The following is a 17,023-nucleotide window of genomic DNA, read 5'->3' as shown; positions in this document are numbered from 1 at the left end:
GCGTTTTTATTAAACAATCCCTTCAATAGACTGTTTTGGTTTTTTTTCTCTATTAAAATGGTGCTTGGTGTAGCAAATGCCCCACAAACATTATTCAGCTGTAACTTTCACCTCAGTGTTGTGATGGAGTGCCGCGTGCAGGGATGATACTTATTGTATTTTAATCCCTCGTGCATATAAAACGCTCTTTATTAAATGCTGTATTGCTGTGACTCTCCGTGTACCACTCACAGCCGCAGTGCTTGATACCGGGCACGGTGAGTGCCAGGGAGCGCCGTGACGCAGCGGCGGTACCGAGGAGCTGGCGCCAGGCTGAGCCCCGGCCGGCTCCCGCCCTCTCACGGCCCGGGCCCCTCCCGGCCACCGGGCCGCGGCGGGGGAGGCGGGCGGGGCCCCTCGCGCCCGGAGCGGGCGGCGGCCGCAGGGGCCGCTGGGAGCGGTGGCTCAGAGACCCGCCGGGCCCAAGCGGGTACTGCAAGTACCGTGGTGCCCCGCGCGGAGAGGAGGGGCGGGTCCCGCGAGCGCCCGCGCGGGGCCGCACTACAGGTCCCAGAGTGCCTCGCGCCGCCTGGTGGCTCCTCTCGGGGCGGCTGGTTCCTATTTAAATCTAGGCAGCGAGGAAAATGGCGGCGAGAGGCTGAGTGTGGGGGAGACGGGGAGAAGGAGACGTAGCTGAGCTTTGGCTCCTTTCCCAGGTGAGTGGGGTTTGGAGGGAGGGAGTAACGAGTGGAGGGAGGAGAGTTCTAGTTCTTGCTCCCCTGCTTCTGGCGCTGGGGTGGGACTGGGATATGGGGGAGGGAGGGCTGCCCCTTGCCGGGGAAGGGAGCAGCTTGGGGCTGGCCCTGAGGGGCGGCTCTCTTCTCTCCCTCTCGCCCCCCTCCCCGATATGGCTGTGTCTCCCTGAGCGGGGGAGGAAGGGGAGCGTCGACGGGTTGTGTGTGAGGAGTAATCCCAGGGCTGGGGATGAGGGGATTCCCAGGGCGGTGTGTAAATGCCTTTACCTCTTTCTAACCATTGTAACTTCAGCGCTCAGTGTAGTTAGAAGGGGGCATTCCCGAGGCAGTGTGGGGGACTCGCGTGAGCTAAAGGCTTCCCGTATCGCTGTGTATCTAAGCAGCGTGAGTTTGGGTGGAGGTTCCTCATGTAACAGTGAGAGACTTGGGGTCGTTATGGGTTTGTGGTTAGGATCGTCTGACCCTCAGTGCCGCAGCTTGAGTAGTGGGTGTGTGTGGGTGAAATACCTGGGCTAGAATGGCCCCATCTGCCATTCATCTGGGTTTATCTGATACTGAGGCGGTTCCAAAGACCTTGTTATCTGCATTCTCCTTCTGATCATCCTGTAGCCTCGGTAAGTTTCAGAGGTGACTTCTCTTGTCTCCTTTTATCTGGTAATAAGGAAAGAGATGAGAAATACTGCAAATAAAAGGTTGATTTCCGTGTCTCTTATCCATTTCTGCCTCGGAGCTGCAATGAAACTGTGCTATTGAGGGATGGCGATGAGAAGTTGGTTGGTTTTTTTTTTTTTTTCCCCCTGAGGTCACATACCTCTGTAGGTGTTAGTGATTCTGGTGTATAAATGGGGTAAATAGGGGTGGGGATGTTGTCTGAGGTTGACATAATTCCCAGAGTCCTCTTTGTTTGATTCTGAAGTTGGTTCTGTTTGTGGTTTCTGCTCCTACTCTTCAGCACAGTCAGGCTTTCTTTTAAAAGAGAGGCTTCCCACTTTGTCAGCTCATCCAGTGAGCACAGTTTTAAATCAGTCTCTTATTCAGGCAGTATTTCCTTCCTCTTTAACCTGCTAAGAAAAAAAAATCTGATTCTGTGTTTAAATCTTTAGATAAAAGTTAACAGAAAATAAGATGTTGGGTTCTATTTGGAATAACAAGACAAAACTGAAGCAAATGTGGAAGTGTGAGAGACAGTAATGTCTATCTGTATAGTATCTATAACGCAGTTAAAACGGACACTTAAAATAAGGTTAAAATTCTGTCATCACTATTGTAAAAATAAGTATTTTCTTGTGAAATATTTCCGACTTCTAATGAGCTGCTATACTTGAGACAAAGATGTGTATGTTCTAAATATAAATACAAGATAGCTTCATAGTAACAACTAGTATCTGAGTGAAAGCTCTAGTGTAAGAGCTTGGGTTTAGAGGAAACAGATAAAATTGTGGGGTTTTTTTTTAGTGTTTTTTTTTTTTTTAACTAGACTGATAACATGGTAACATACAGTAATTATTTACTGTTACCAGTTGTAATGGGCTGTTTAACTGACTCTTGTTCAGAATGTCATTCAATGCTGTTACTAGTGCTATTTTTTTTTTTTTTAATTAATACCAATGGATTTGCTGCTGTGATATGAAGATAGAGGTTGGGGGATAGGGGAAGTGGTAGCAGACAGAATAAACCCAGTATTCAGCCTTGCTTTAAGTGCCCTTCCTGATGACAGTGTGCTGTTTGTAGTCTGCTTTTATTCAGCATATGAGCTGTGTGGGTTTTGGGTTTGTTTGGGGATTTTAAAATTCTTAATTTGAAATCCCGGTTCATCCTGGCTTTGGATTTATTAACTTGGAAGTTTGCATTGTCTGCTTATCAATTTTTTGCATAGTATCTCTGAGACTAACGTATAGTTGAGACAAAATGCAGAGTAGGAAATCTGTTTTACAACAGAACATTATCTTCTGATCATGGGCTTTTTTTTTGTTAATAATGGACAAGAAATCACAGTCAAAACCTTCAAGATTTATTTCTATGTTGCAGTTGCATAGAAAAGGGTGGGTTTTTTTTCTTTAAAGAACCCTGAGAAAGAAAGGGTGTCTTGGTTATATTTGTCTGCAAAATCAAGCCATTGGTAGCATGTAAAATGATATTGGACACTACAGTCTGACACTGGAGGTTGCTTCTACTCCTGCATTTAAATGAGCCTTCCTCAAAGACGTGATCTTGAATGACTGTATGATACAAGATATTCTGCATTATGTTTATGGAACCTTTTTGATTATGAGTATTTATAAATATCTTAAATATTCTTTCAACTTGTATTTATACTAAAAAATGGAGGGGGAGGGGAGGAATAGTATTCTTTATGCCAAGGATATGGGAGGGTGGTGAAGAATACCTAAACCTGAATGCTGGGGCAGCATGTCTGTGTGCTTTTTTTCTCTGGCTGGATCTATTGATGTTTCTACATGTAGCATATTAGGGAAGAGGCAATTGCAAAAGAATTTAACTGCTACTGATTTAAATCTGCCATGGAATATACTTCCACTCTGATTTTATATGCTGCATTTAGTTAAGAGAAGATACACTGAACCCTTTTTTACCCCATGTAAATGGGAGGTATACTTCAGATGGGCCCTATTACTTTAATAATACTTTTAATTTAATTGGTGACTTTTATTTTTCGTTGACAGTGATCCATAAGCTGATTTTCTTTGAAGTGAAACAAAATTAACTTGCCTCCAAACTCGACCTCATGAGGGATTTTTAGTCTTTTGTGTGCAGCGTGTGGAATTATTGTTGGTGAGGTTTTATGCTTTTAGATGTAGACACACATTTTTCTTTTATGTTGTCTAGAGCGAGCCCTATTTCTGATGATGTACAGAGGTAAGAAAAAGGCAACTGCTTAAGGCAGCATGCTATTGAAATGAGAGGGAGAAGAGGGCAAGGGGGCCACCATTGGTTTTACTGTTCATTTTGCTTATACCCTGAAAAGTCAGGCTTGTTACTGCTGATGGTAAGCTTAGGATATGGTGTAATTCACTTACTTCTGAGGTTGTGACAGCTTTCACAATATACTAGAAGAGTGGAGGTGATAAGGTCAGCTCTACAGGTATCTATCTACCTTTAAGTATTCCCTGACTTTGTGTGCTTTGTGTGTGTGAGTTGTTGGGGTTTTTTGCTTTGGTTTGGTTTTGGTTGTGTCCCCACCCCCCCACATTTTGTCACCTTTGCTGTTAAATGTGAGCCTGTTCAGGTCAGGTGTAGTTAAACTGTTTGTCAAACATTCTTTGTTAGGTTATGGATCATTGCCCTGTTGGAAATTTTATTTTAAAGGCTTTCTTACCATCAAGTTAAATTCTTTTTTGAAGATTACAAACATGGGTAGTGTCATGACTTGAAGTCTAAAACCATCATAACTTCATTTTATGGACGAGATTGTTCTAGAAATCTGAAAAGACTGTAAAAGTTCTTTAGAAAATGTTGGAATTGTTAGGTCAGGGCAAGCAATTTTTCATCAAAGTTGTTACACATGTGGCTAAACTACATAGCGGTTTTGCCCTGATTTATCAGGTGCACCTGAAAATGGGGGAGGAGGGAGAAGAGGGAGGCTGCAGAACAATATAACTGTTATACTGCTAGCCATAATGACTAGCACCTGCATTAGCCTTGGCTGAGTATGACATTTTGTCACAAAGCCTGAACCCTTTACTGTTTCCACGCTTCCGTGTATGTCAAGATGTGTCAGAGCAATGGAATGAGATAATCTACTATCACAGGTATACCCAGAAGGCCTCTTAGAGGCATATTTTCAAGGTAGGTTTGTACATGTAGTTGCATGGAATATTCTGTATGTGACTTCTGAGTTATGAAGAATTTTTTCCTCTTCCTGTTCTCTGCAGCATGGAAGTGAGAAAATCAGTTGTCTGCTTTTTCAAAGGCAACACCGAAACAGGTTGCATGGCTAAAAATATTATCAATATAATACGTTTCTCTTGGGTAGTTGTAGCCTAACACTTTTTTCCCCCCCTCTCCCTTGGCAGTGGTAGGAGAGGGACTGAGTGGAACAGAGCAGAAAGAAAAGGCAGACGCACCTTTTATCTCCCTGGTCTCAGAGACTGCAAGGCTATTGAATGTATAGATGAAACCTGCTCTTTGGGATTTGCTTTGTTTGTCTAGAATCTCCACAGGGCTACATGTGTGCTTTTTCTCATGAACTTTTAGGTCAGGTGGAATAGAATGAGATACCCTGTCTTTTGTGATTCCAGTAGCTTTCTCTCAGCAAACATAAATGGTGAAAAAGATATTTTCTGGAGTATTTTATCATTTGGCTATACAAACGTGTTTTGAACAACACTACAAATATTGAAAAATTAAGAATGGACTGCGCTCCCTTCAAGTTCTTAAATTGTTTCTAATGGAAATCCTTTCTAACGTATTCTTCAACCTGGGTTTTACTATAGGTAGAAATACATGCAGAGAGCAGTTGGTGAATGAGGGAAAGGGAAGAAAAAATTATTCTTAGGGAAACCACTCAGACTAGGAAAAAGCAAACCAAAATCTGTTGTCTAAAGACTATTTGCCAGTTTTCTCTTGAAGAAAACAACTGGCAGATTAGGTGTTTGCCTGCCACTTTCAGTGTACCAGTGTAGAATAAAGCAGATCAGCATATGTGTTCAAAACAATCGTCAGACTTCCTTGAAAGTTTATCCAGTTCATTTAATGTTAAGCATTTCTTTTCAATGCCAGTGTTTGTCTGGGTCATGTGTGCAACAGAACTGTAATGCAGTACCCTTTTTTTCCTATGGCAACTCTAGCAAAACTGTTAATTCATCTATTGCACTAGTTCCAAGTGTCTTGGAACACCTATTTGTCTTTGTAGTTGATCACAAAGTAGACAAGACTTCAGTGTCACTGTGCTGTGTCTAGAGAAGCATCTCTCTTCCTGTTACTGAACCAAGACAGGTATAGTTGTGATGATATCATGTGATGCTGTATTAAATTAATGTTTTCTTGGAGGTAAAAGCAGATCACCTTTATATGACCACAGATGTGCTAAATGACCTTCCTTCTCTATGCTCATTAAGAGGTAATTTTGAACTTTAAAGGAAAATGTCTCTTTATTCCAGATCATATAGTATGCTTTTATAAAAAATTTAAACTGTATCAAATGCTTGTTGTCTTTACCTAATGAGGAGGGAGGATAAGAGCTTTAAGTCAAAGGATCTCTCAATGCCTAATGGGAAACTTTTTAAAGTGATTATTAGTGGCTTTTAATCACAATGAAAGCTTTATGTTAAATATGTTGGCTGTATCATAACTTTAACTCAATAGTTTCAGGTAGTGCATTAAAATACAAACCATGCTGTCCCTTCTAAGCTTTCATAATATTAAGTCATGAGACATCAAGCCCCTGAGGAGGAACTGGGGGAGACTTAAAAAACAAACAACCCACCCCCTAATTCTTGATTCTTTTGAAACCAATATGGAGGTTTTAAACTCTTGTTTTTCTAGAAACCTGAACTCATAACTGTTGTGACAAATTTGAGAATTAGTGTGTGTGTGCGTGTATATATTTTTTTTTTAAAGCTATAATTTCCTGATAATGTTACCAGTCTATCAGATGGTGCAATATTGAAATCTGTTAGCAATGGGCTGCATGGTAAAATCAAGCAGGCTGTTTTTTATCCCATGCTTTTCTGAACTGCACAAAGTGAGTAGGTATATATAGTTGTTCCGCACGGACAATGCAAAACTGGCACACTGGCGCCAGCCACTGCAAAACTACTGTTGTAGTTCTCTTATGTGCTGGTTTGGAGATTCGTCTTTTTATTAAAGACTTAAAAGAACAAGAGCGTAATCTTGGGAAGAGATGTGAAAGTTTCTGAAGTTTCACTATGCCAAAGAATGACTAAGCAATGGAAGCTTACATAGTGATGTACTTTTTTTTTCCATTTTGCTCAATCGGAAAGCCTCTGAATTTTTGTTTTTCTAAGTCTTAAGCAGGTCTGTTACTGAGCTCTAGCTAGAGCACAAGATATGAAGTGTTGTAGGATAATATGACTAAGCAGCTATTTATCTTACATTGGCATCTGAGTAGTAAGCTCTAAGGGTGCTATTTTACTATTTACTTACTATGTAAATGAGTGAAGTGTAACTAAATCTTGGGAAGACAAAATCTCTGGTATATAGATAAGCTGCTTTGTTGACTTGCATAAGCAATAGTTAACTTTTTTCTTCTATATTGTTCTTTTTTAAAAGACTTAAATTATTGATGTAGGTTCCCATTGGCCAAATATTGATGAGCTGAGTCATTTACATATAGATAATGGTGTGAAGTCAGTCCAACTTCCAGTGCTGATTCAGCATGAGAAGTTTGGTTATAAAATCGCTTATGAACTGACTTTCTCGAAGTACATCAATCAGCTTCTGGTTAACTCTTATATGAATGATCCTGGAAATCATAAATGTCTTTCAAATGCTTTCTTAGTTAGCATGAATCTGAGGACATTACTCTTCTGGGAAGTCTCTAATAAAATGCAGTTAGAAATTGTTATACATGCACACCTAAGAATATAAAATATAACAATTTGGTTGTGTTGCTCTACATGCTTTATTTTCTCTATGGTTACCTTATGTGTAATAACAGAATGCCCTGCCTCACTGAAACATCCCGAAGTGATAGAACAGGTAATGGAGCAGGGAGTGGGTTGGGTGGCTTTTGTTGCTGTATCTATTAATGGAAGGGTTAAGCAGAAGGCAGAAGTAAGCAATTTACTTTCCAAAAAAAAAGTGAAATGCATGTTCTCTACTCCCCTATTTTGAGGAAACTTTTTATTGTTTAGAACAGTCAATCAAGAGGACAGTCTTGTGTTCTTTCTGCACCTATTTGAAAAACTAAAACTTAAAGCAAAGGTAGCATTCCCCTGTTTTTGCCTTGTGCACTCAAATTGTAATTCTAACACCTCACTGATCGCCCTGTGGAGTGTATTAATGTCTTAATGTTGCTGGTTTTGTCAAGTACCCGAGTTGTGTTTTCATTACATCCTCTGGAGGCTAGTGAGTCCTGGGAAAAGGGAAACTTCTGTGCTGCATTCTTTTTGCTACTATATGTGTGTGAGTAGGTAGCAGCTAATGTAGTCTACTTGGATAAACTTTTTCTAAAACTTTTTAGACAACTGCTGAGAGTGTACACATGTGCGTGTGCACACACAGTATGTGGAAGCTCTGTGTTGTTCCTTGGAAGCTTATGGAAGAAGTCGTAAAGGTTCAAAATGTAATTTCTTCCTCTTATTCATAATGAGGACTTTAAAATGGTTATCCATTCTTAGCAGCTTACATCTTAAGGAGATGATTTAAAACAAAAATTTGCAACTTTTTTTTTTGCCAGTGATTTGGATAGACTTTTCAGACCTCTTCCCCTATAATAACTTTTTCCCCCATAAAGGTTGGGCTAAAGAGGTTAGACAGAAATAGGGAACTAGGGCTTGTATTACACTTCCTTTTGTGGTCTGTCCATCTTTGCTGCTGCAGTGAACTAAAGCAGACATAGCAGCATCTTTTGTTGTAGTACTCTCTTGGTTTTATCTTCTATGGAAGCCTTTTTGATGTTCAGAGGGGGGATTTCTGGCTCAATGGAGAGACCTCAGCATATGGCCTACTAGAGGACCACACTTTAGGTAATGCTCTTAGGTGTGCATGGATTTTTAATCCTTTTAACCAGAACTTATAAAATACCATTTGCTTGGCTCACTTACAACTATTAAGTGCTATAAGAGTGAATCCTTATGTCTTAACTACTTAAGAAGGAAGTTTAAAAATATTTGTTCTAAGTCATATTCTGCTGTACTTCTCATTTAAGAATGATTTTGTAATAGCCTTTTAAACAAGAAAACCTAAAAGAACAAATGGATTCAAGACATTTTAAAGGTATCTTATTTGGTTGCATACCAGTTCGATGCCATATGCTGGGCTGTGCATTGTTCTTGCTTTGTAAATAACTTACGTTTCCTTATTTGAAAGTTTTAGTTTCCCATTAAAATCTCTGAATGGGAAATAACATTTTTAGGCAGTAATTGATAGAATCCCTTCTTAATCAGTATTATTTATGTAGTCATAGATAGCTCTAAAGGCAACAAAAGCAAGAGTACTTCATCTGCAAATTGTTCTCTTGATTAAAATGGAACAAAACCAGCACTTCTGTTAACCTAGAATGTCTGTTTGATCCCCCCTTAAGAGGAAGGCAGTTCTCTTGATCAGTGCACACAAAAATGAAAAAAAAAAAAAAACATCTGGGCTGGCTGGAGTGGCTTTTGAAGACTTTTGTATTACACCTGTGGGTTTTCTGTTGAAGCCCCCAATCTTTTGGTGCTGCATGTTCGTAGCTCATAAACAAGACTTCCAGAGATGAGGTGTAGAACCAGTGCTAGCAAACTTGCCAGACTTGTATTGGCTGTGTTAGAGATCATAAGAAGGTAGCAGGGATGACGAGTGAGATCCAGTGAGACATAAAATGAGTGGAGGTTTGAGGAGATCAAAGGAGAGCCATCACTTGATAGGGACAGAATAGCTTGCATTGTCATCCGCTGTATTCTCTGTTCAAATGTACAGCTACAAGGTAGCTTTATCCTGAACTGCTTTGTCTTCTCTTACCCATCTGTCTGTGCTGGACCTCAAATGACCTTGATCAAGATATTAACATGTAGTATGATAATATTTCAGATTGGCCAAGCAATGCTTTTGGTATATGAGCAAAGTTTTTTCCTTCCCCTCCATCTTAGCACTGCTTTATATCGATGAAACTTTTGCTTAAACTAAAGATTCTGTCTAGGCAGAAGTGTAAGGTTGTTTGAGCTGTACATTTGAGAAAGCTTTTTAAAAATCTTTTAAAGCAGTGGAAATTTCCAGACTTCACAAAAAAAAAAAAAGAAGGAAAAAAAAAATTTTAAGTTCTCATCTAATAACTGCTTTGCAAGAAGGGAGAAATATGAAAAGGAACCGCAGACATTCTGGATGTCAGCCTGTGAAATTTTCCACTATTTCCTTTAATAACATGCAGGCATGCTTATATTGCTGGAATTTCAGTTAGAAGTGTCGTTCTGACTGAAACTTCAAGCTACTTGGTGAGCAAATGCTCCCTGAAAATGAATTGTCAAGAAAAAAATTTCTCACTTGTAAGAACGTGCATAAATCGCTCCCATGCTGGTTATCAGCTATTGGTTATATTAATCTTGCCCTCAATTTCTTGTTTTACAGTTTGTTAACTGTTACTATTACTAGATGATCACTGCCAGGTGACAATCCATCTTTTCTTGCTTTTGATAGTAATTCTAGACTAACATTTACAATAAGGGCTGTATGTTTGTAAACTAAAAGTCTTAATTATCGTATCTTTGATATACTAAAGGAAGAAAGGTATTAGGAAACCTATCCTGTTCTAATCATATTCTTTTGTAGAACAGTTAACTTTAAAACTGATTTAATAGTTAGTTATAAAATTATTGTAGCTTCAGACACATTGGTGAAAATCAAACAAGGGATCTACAGGTTCAACCTCATTTGTCTACCTTGAAGCTCTTTTCTGTTTAAGTTCTTCTTGTTTACCAAAAGGCTCCCTGACCTTTCTCCAAGATTTAGAGGAGTCTGTACTTTGAATATGCCTTGTCTTTCTGTCACTACAGATATTTATTGTTGACTTATGCTCTTTTGGGGTAGGGCCTAAAGAGTCCTCTATGTAATGGGTTGAAGGTTTTTTTGTTTAAATGTTGGGGTGGGAGCTAAGGTGGTATATTGTGCAAAAAGCAAGCAACATCAGAACAAACTGACTTATTTCCAGTATTAATCGAAAATATAAAACCAGAAACCTTTAAATGCATGGCCATGGAATGCTGTCTTTCCAAGGCAGTGTGGTACACTTCCACAGCTCTCAAGCCGTCAGGGCTATTGTGCTTGCTTTCTGTTACCTTTCCTCCCCTTGCTCTGGGACTGAGGCCCTTGCAGTCAGCAAACAGATTTAACTCAAAATTGCCCATTTCCTCCCTCCCTCCAACAAAAAATGACTGAACCCCAAAACAAAACCAAACCACCCAGACAACTTCTGGCTGTCAGTTTACTCCTAGTTGCACGAACACCAGTACTAGTGCAAGGGAGTGGGTGGGATGGGACTAGAGCAGCCACAGTCTATCAAAATGTAAACTGGATGGAGCTCCCGTAAGACTCTGTTCCTGAAACAAATGTGTTATAGAAGAGAGACTCAAGTGGTACCTGGGTGTAGGAGAAATTCAGCATCCTTTGTCTGCCTTGGGGCTGTAATTGGAAAGAGTTGGTGGAGTTACTAATTATGTATTATTACTGGTAGCTCCTTACCTGTTGTATCTGCATGGGAAAACTAACTTCACTTCAGCCAATAGGGTTTAAGTAGATGTATTGAGTGCTGTTCTGAAAACTGATGTTGAGAAACCTGCAAATACATCGTGTCTCGGTTACTAGCATAGTACATGTGCATATTGCTGAGCAGAATAATCTCCTGAAAGGGGCAAGTACTGCAATAATTCTGTTTTGGGGTAGAATTAATCTACGAAATGGATCAATCACTTCTGTAGAGACTCAGAAGATCATCAACTGCATGCTATTGGGTATAGGGTTGAAGGATTTTAACAGGACTGTAGGATTAGAATATATTACTTTTTGTTATGAAAAACTTTTTATTGTTTGTTTCTCCTATGCTGTTGTAATTAGTGGTCTTTCATAGGTGGTAAGGGACTTCATGGTTTCTAAGTTGAGTTAAGGACTAAGAACAGTAAAGATCCTTAATAGCTGGTGATATTTGTTTCTAAATGAACTTGCAGAGTCGATGTACATACTTGGCAGCATTTGTGGAATCAGTGCTTAGTAATCTGTAGTGAAACTGTCACTTAAGTTCTAGCTTTCACTTCCACAAAATCAAGGTTAAACATTTTTTGTCTGAAGATTATTTTTTTTTATGGAGACAAAAACAAAAGTGGATGGAGGACAGTAGAGAACAAATTTTGTGTACAGCTATGTCTTATTTTATACCAAGAATGCCTTTCATGTCTAGGTCTAGATAGTTTCCAAAGTTAACCTGTACAGCTAGGCCAAAATAAAGAACTGCGTGCAAAGCTGAAGACAAATTATTATACTCTGATAAAAGTATATTTATTGTAGGAAGCTACTGCTAAATAGAAACATATTTAATGTTTATGTGAACACTTGTTCAAAAGGAATCTGTCAATGCTTGTACACAGATTGCTAGGACACAGGTCAATTCAGAATATAGCCATCTTGCCTACAACTTCACAGAACTGATGAAAGTGGGAAGACTGGCATGTAACAGTAACTGACAGAATCATCACTCTCAAATAATACTTTGTTGAGCCAAGGTGGCAGTGTTTCCAGACCTCCAAAAGCAACATAGCTGAACCCTTTTGATTCGTAATTGCACTATAACACACAGTCACAAAATAATTGATGACTTTGTGGATTTAGGGCACTGTTGAATGTCTGCTTAGTATTGTCTGGGAACTTCCTTCCTGTTTTCTGTCTACCTTTAGGTTACAATCATGGGTGCAGGAGCTCCTCAGCCAGGTTTCAGGGCAGGTACTTGACTGACTGAATTAACTGTGGACCAGACTCTTTAGATTGGAGTGTCCAAAAGCCTGTTATAAAGTGTATGACTTCACTTCTAACTGGAATTAACTCTTAGCTGACACACACATTCCACTGGTATTGAGGTTCAGCAAATATTATCCTTTATGATAAGGGTAAGCCCATGAAGTGAGCTGACTTTATCGGAGGCAGAGCAGTCCTAACTATTGTTTCTAACTAGAATACACACATGTTTTACCTGTAATAGAATCTCTTGAACATCAACAAACTATGAAACTTATCTGATTGGCCTTTTCTGCTGGTTTAAGAAAAAGATAGGTCTTGAAACTGCAGTTTAGTTTTAAAGTAAACTTCAATGTCTGACTGCTAGGTTAGTATAATTAACTGTCTTCACCTGTTCATTAATCCTCTGTCTTTAAACAGAAATGGTTCTACTGAACTCTTCTGTTAACTAGCACTCTTCAATTCTCGATGTTTTGTTTTTATTGCCATTGCAGTAATGATGCACCTTTTTCTTCCTCTTCCAGAGCTCACAAGAACTAGTAGCATGCTATGTAGAGAAAAACTCTTTGGGACAACACTATTCGTTAGTGCCGAGTTGGTTTGAAAGTTTGTTCAAGGTGATGAGGTCGCACAGGTGAGACTGAGAATATTCTGGCATGCAAGAATAATCCATTGTGCTCCCATTTTGCATTAAATGTGACACAGCAGGGCTCCATAAAGATTATTTGTATTAGACAATTTGAGAAAAGACGACAAACTTCAAGAAAGTTATGTGCTATTGCAAGGTTTCTTCGGTAGACTCATTTCCCGGACCAAGGACTGCTCTCTGGATTAACATACAGAGTAGCTTCAACTTTCAGCAGCGCATTATTTTAGGGTACTTTATTTAACTCTTGCACTATGTGGACTTGTATAGTCTTAGTCACTTGTGTTCACACGGAGTATCCAGTGTCTACCACAGCACAAGAGATTTTTGAAATAATTCTTAAAAAAAAAATCTAGTAATTTATTCCTTAAATATTGAGACACTAATACAGGATAGATGTGCTTATTATGGATCTGTTGCACCAGATTGGTGGTGTCAGCTGAGGATGTACCACACTTGTGGTGGTGTTACTATGGCAACTGCCTTCTACGAGCTGTCTCAAGGTCACTCATCAGTTGTAGCCTGGAGTGCTTGCTGCTTAAGCAAAATATCTACACCAAACAATTCAGGAAATGATCATTCTGCTTTGAGAAAGCAACGATAGGGATGCAAAGCAGTATTTTATTTTTGGATTGAGGGAAAGCAGATTCTCTTTAATTATTCTGTATGTTCATTCATCAGATATTTGAAGACCCTTAGAATAACTGAGGGGTGGATTTTAGTTGAAATGTAAATCATAAGTAATCTAGTATCAATGACATGAAAATTTGCTTATTAAAGCAAAGCAAAATAAAAAATAGAACCTGTAGAGGCTGAAGAACTTGAATAGAAATTCATGACAAAGCTTGAAGTTTATGGGGCAAAAATGACTGCCTACAGTGGTGAAAATTTAGACAAGATGGTGAAAACTTTTGCTGAATTAAGAATTCAGAGTTTCTTATATTAAGAGCTTCTTTTATGAGACATCCAGATATATTCTAGCATCTAAATCCTTGTCGATGTAGTTGGAGAATATCAAATACACTTAGCAGCATTTTCAGTCTAATGCACGGTGATTCAGAGACAAGGCTAGAGAAGGTGTTGCTCATGAAGTTGATCTTATGTCTGAGGTTACAAGAGATTCTGTTACACTACATGCATAAAATTGAGTCCACTAGACTGAAACTTGATTAGAATGACAAAGTGCTGTTTCTTTGGTTTGGATAGTTACCTGACTAGTAAAAAGCTACCATGTTTTATGTGGCTTTTTGTTTGGTTGGTTTTCCTTTTTGGATTTAGACTTGCTTTTCTTCTTTCCTCTTGCATAATTTCATGGACTAAAATAGTAGTATGAGAGCAACAGAAGCAGCCATTAGATTCAGCAGTTGATATTATGGCTGACTACATCTCAAACCTCTTTCAAAAAGAGGTAAGCTTTTGTTTTGAAAACTTAATGTATTCAGACAGCAATTTAATCCCTCCTTTTGCTTTTTAGGCTGAACACACCCAGTTCTTCTAGCTTTCTCTCAAAAATGTGCATTAGCTGGTCTGCCCCACACACCTGTTTTTTAACTTATGATTAGTTTGTAGGTTTGGGGAATATTGTTATTTCCGAAGTGCATGATTTTTAGATCTCGTACTAAGAAATACATTATAGAGCTGTCCCCAGAATAATTTCTGTTAACATCTCTGGAGTGGTGGGCCAGGAGTCACTTCCTATAGCCTGATTTAATTTTGGTGCCATTCTCCAGAACTGGATTTGGAGATGTCTGTTTTTAAATAAACATAACCAAGACTTAAATCTTGTCTTTGAGACCTTTAAGAGTTGGGATTGGTTGGTATTTTTATACAAGCAGGTTCAATAGTTTTCCACAGAACACAAGGAGCTCCATCCTTGGGAGGACTACTAGTAATACACAGAAATGATAAGTGAGACGGTACTTCTATTTCTAGATTAACGGGATATAGATATTTTTAAGGAGGGGATGAAAACATAAGAGCTAAGGATATCAGGTTAGTAATCCAGTCTCCTTCCACCTTCAGTAAAACAAGCCTAGACCATAGTAAGAGAGTGGAAAATGGTTGTACATTCAAACTGTTGGCAAAAGGGAGTTAAGAAATATATCTACCTTATTTTAAGGTTTGTCTTTAAGAGGCATTCATGTTAAGTGTCTATATCTTTATCCAAAGTAAGCAGTCTGTTCAAATTTTAATGTACATTATAGTCTGAACATAGTAGTGTATCCATTGCTATAGTGTGAGGCCATAGCAAGAGAAGAACATTTTACACCTGTGGGCCAGTACAGAAGCTTCCAGGGCATGATACACAAGTCATTTCCACATGATACGAAGTAGTGGCATATACAAGCACTTCTTTGTCTACAAAATAAAGTCTTCTACAGGCAACTAAGAAATTGCACATGGGGAAGTATTTACTGAGAGATAATTTGAGCCACAGGGCTGGTATCTGCATCACTAATTACTAGGGACATGGTTGCAGTCTGAGTACAGGCTTATCACCCCAAAGCTGTCAGTGCAGTCCCCTAGCTGTACCACCACAGGATGGCTATCTTGTTGCACTGGTCTGTGAGCCTGTGCTGAGCTTGATGGTAAATTTATCCAGATTGTAAACTAAATTCTTGCTGAATGGAACATCTTGGCTACGCTGCTGGTAAAAGGTAACTTCAAAGCTACTTAAGGCATAGTCATGCAAAGTTCATTAAAAGAAACCATTGTAGAGCAGATATTATTATCTGCTTAGGAGAAAAATCAATTTGTATTTCACTTTATGTGCGCTCAAGAGGGTTTTCCGAAGGTGAACAAGCTAGACTTGGGGGTCAGCCTTACACCTGTGTTTTTCATGGTATTTTACAGTATATTATTCCTATTTAAGAACTGTGTAAGAGTTCATGAGAGAAACAGTCTGATGTTCCACAGCTGTTACAGATTTCTGGAGGATGCAGCTAGTTGATATCTTTTAACAAAAGCAGGTGAGCTAAGATCCTAGACAGTGGCAATGTTTTATTCCAAGTATGTGTACTGGCTATAGCCAAAATAGACTCAAGTTTAGCTGCACTAATTGCCTCAGCCACTTCAAAAGTTTTTCTTTGCAGTAGCAAGGCTGTTTTAACTTTCTAATGTAATATATTGAACAAAAGGTGGTATACTTCCCTGTAGTCATACTCAGTCCCCTGAAAGTTTCTTCTATTACAGAGCCTTGCTGTTTAGTAGTTCCAGTCCAGTCTAGACTTGTTTTTTCTGGAATAATAAAAAACTTGCAAATTGTCCAGGCTTTTCTTCCTCCCCAAGTAAAGTTAGCAAGGCACTTCACCACAGATTGATTCATTTAGAAAAGATTTTAATGTACTGTTATTGTTAAAAACAACAAAAAAACCACCCTGCCAACAAAAAAACCTGTGCATGAAATGGAATGTTTCTCTTCTAGAATTACACTGGCTCCATAGCATCAACAGTGGAAAAAAATAAGTAACTAACAGCCCTGGAGAGACTTCAGCTACATCAGTCAAAACAAGGATACAAGTAGGGCCATTGGTTAGTCTAAAACAAAAACAAAGCCCCACCCACAAAACATCACAAAAGAATACAGTTGAAAAGTGGCTTGTTCTAACTTGCCTGGTATATTAAGGTAGCATTTTTAGCATATTCATGCTAGATTAAAGGGCACATCTCTGAACCGAGGATTTCAGAAACTGCTCTGACTTTTCTCTATGCTTGCATAGGAAGTCCTCATGTATTTCACTATTTCAAGAACCTGAGGAGGAATGGAGCACAATTAAGCAATTGCTTAAGTTCTTAATACAAGATTGGCCACCATCAGTTAGTTTATAGCTGGTATTTCATAGCTGGAGGAATTTGCATTAAGATTTTTTACATAAAACAATATTGTAAACATGTTTTGCAGAACAGATGAAGCAGCTTTAATATTAAAACGTTATTAACCCTTATGAGAGGGTACACCAAGTAGACTGCCAAACTGGCTAGTTTTCCAGAAAAATTGTACCACTGGCACTTTTTTTGAAGCAAGTCT

General features: G+C 39.0%; 1 protein-coding gene across 4 annotated transcripts in view; it reads left to right on the top strand.

Moving 5' to 3' along the window:
- Nucleotides 1–612: 612 nt before the first annotated feature.
- NCOA3 (nuclear receptor coactivator 3) overlaps nt 613–17,023 on the top strand; it is an 82,000-nt gene continuing 65,589 nt past the window's right edge. For 3 of the 4 annotated variants that reach the window (XM_068416229.1, XM_068416228.1, XM_068416225.1), the window contains exon 1: nt 613–695. The gene's annotated coding sequence lies outside the window, so the exon portion shown is untranslated. Of the gene's footprint in view, nt 696–12,874; nt 12,985–17,023 lie in introns of all 4 variants that reach the window. The other variant, XM_068416227.1, reaches the window with a different exon arrangement.

This window comes from Nyctibius grandis, chromosome 19 (genome assembly GCF_013368605.1).
Source record: "Nyctibius grandis isolate bNycGra1 chromosome 19, bNycGra1.pri, whole genome shotgun sequence".
Lineage (NCBI taxonomy): Eukaryota > Metazoa > Chordata > Aves > Nyctibiiformes > Nyctibiidae > Nyctibius > Nyctibius grandis.
This window is presented reverse-complemented; position numbering and strand designations above follow the sequence as displayed.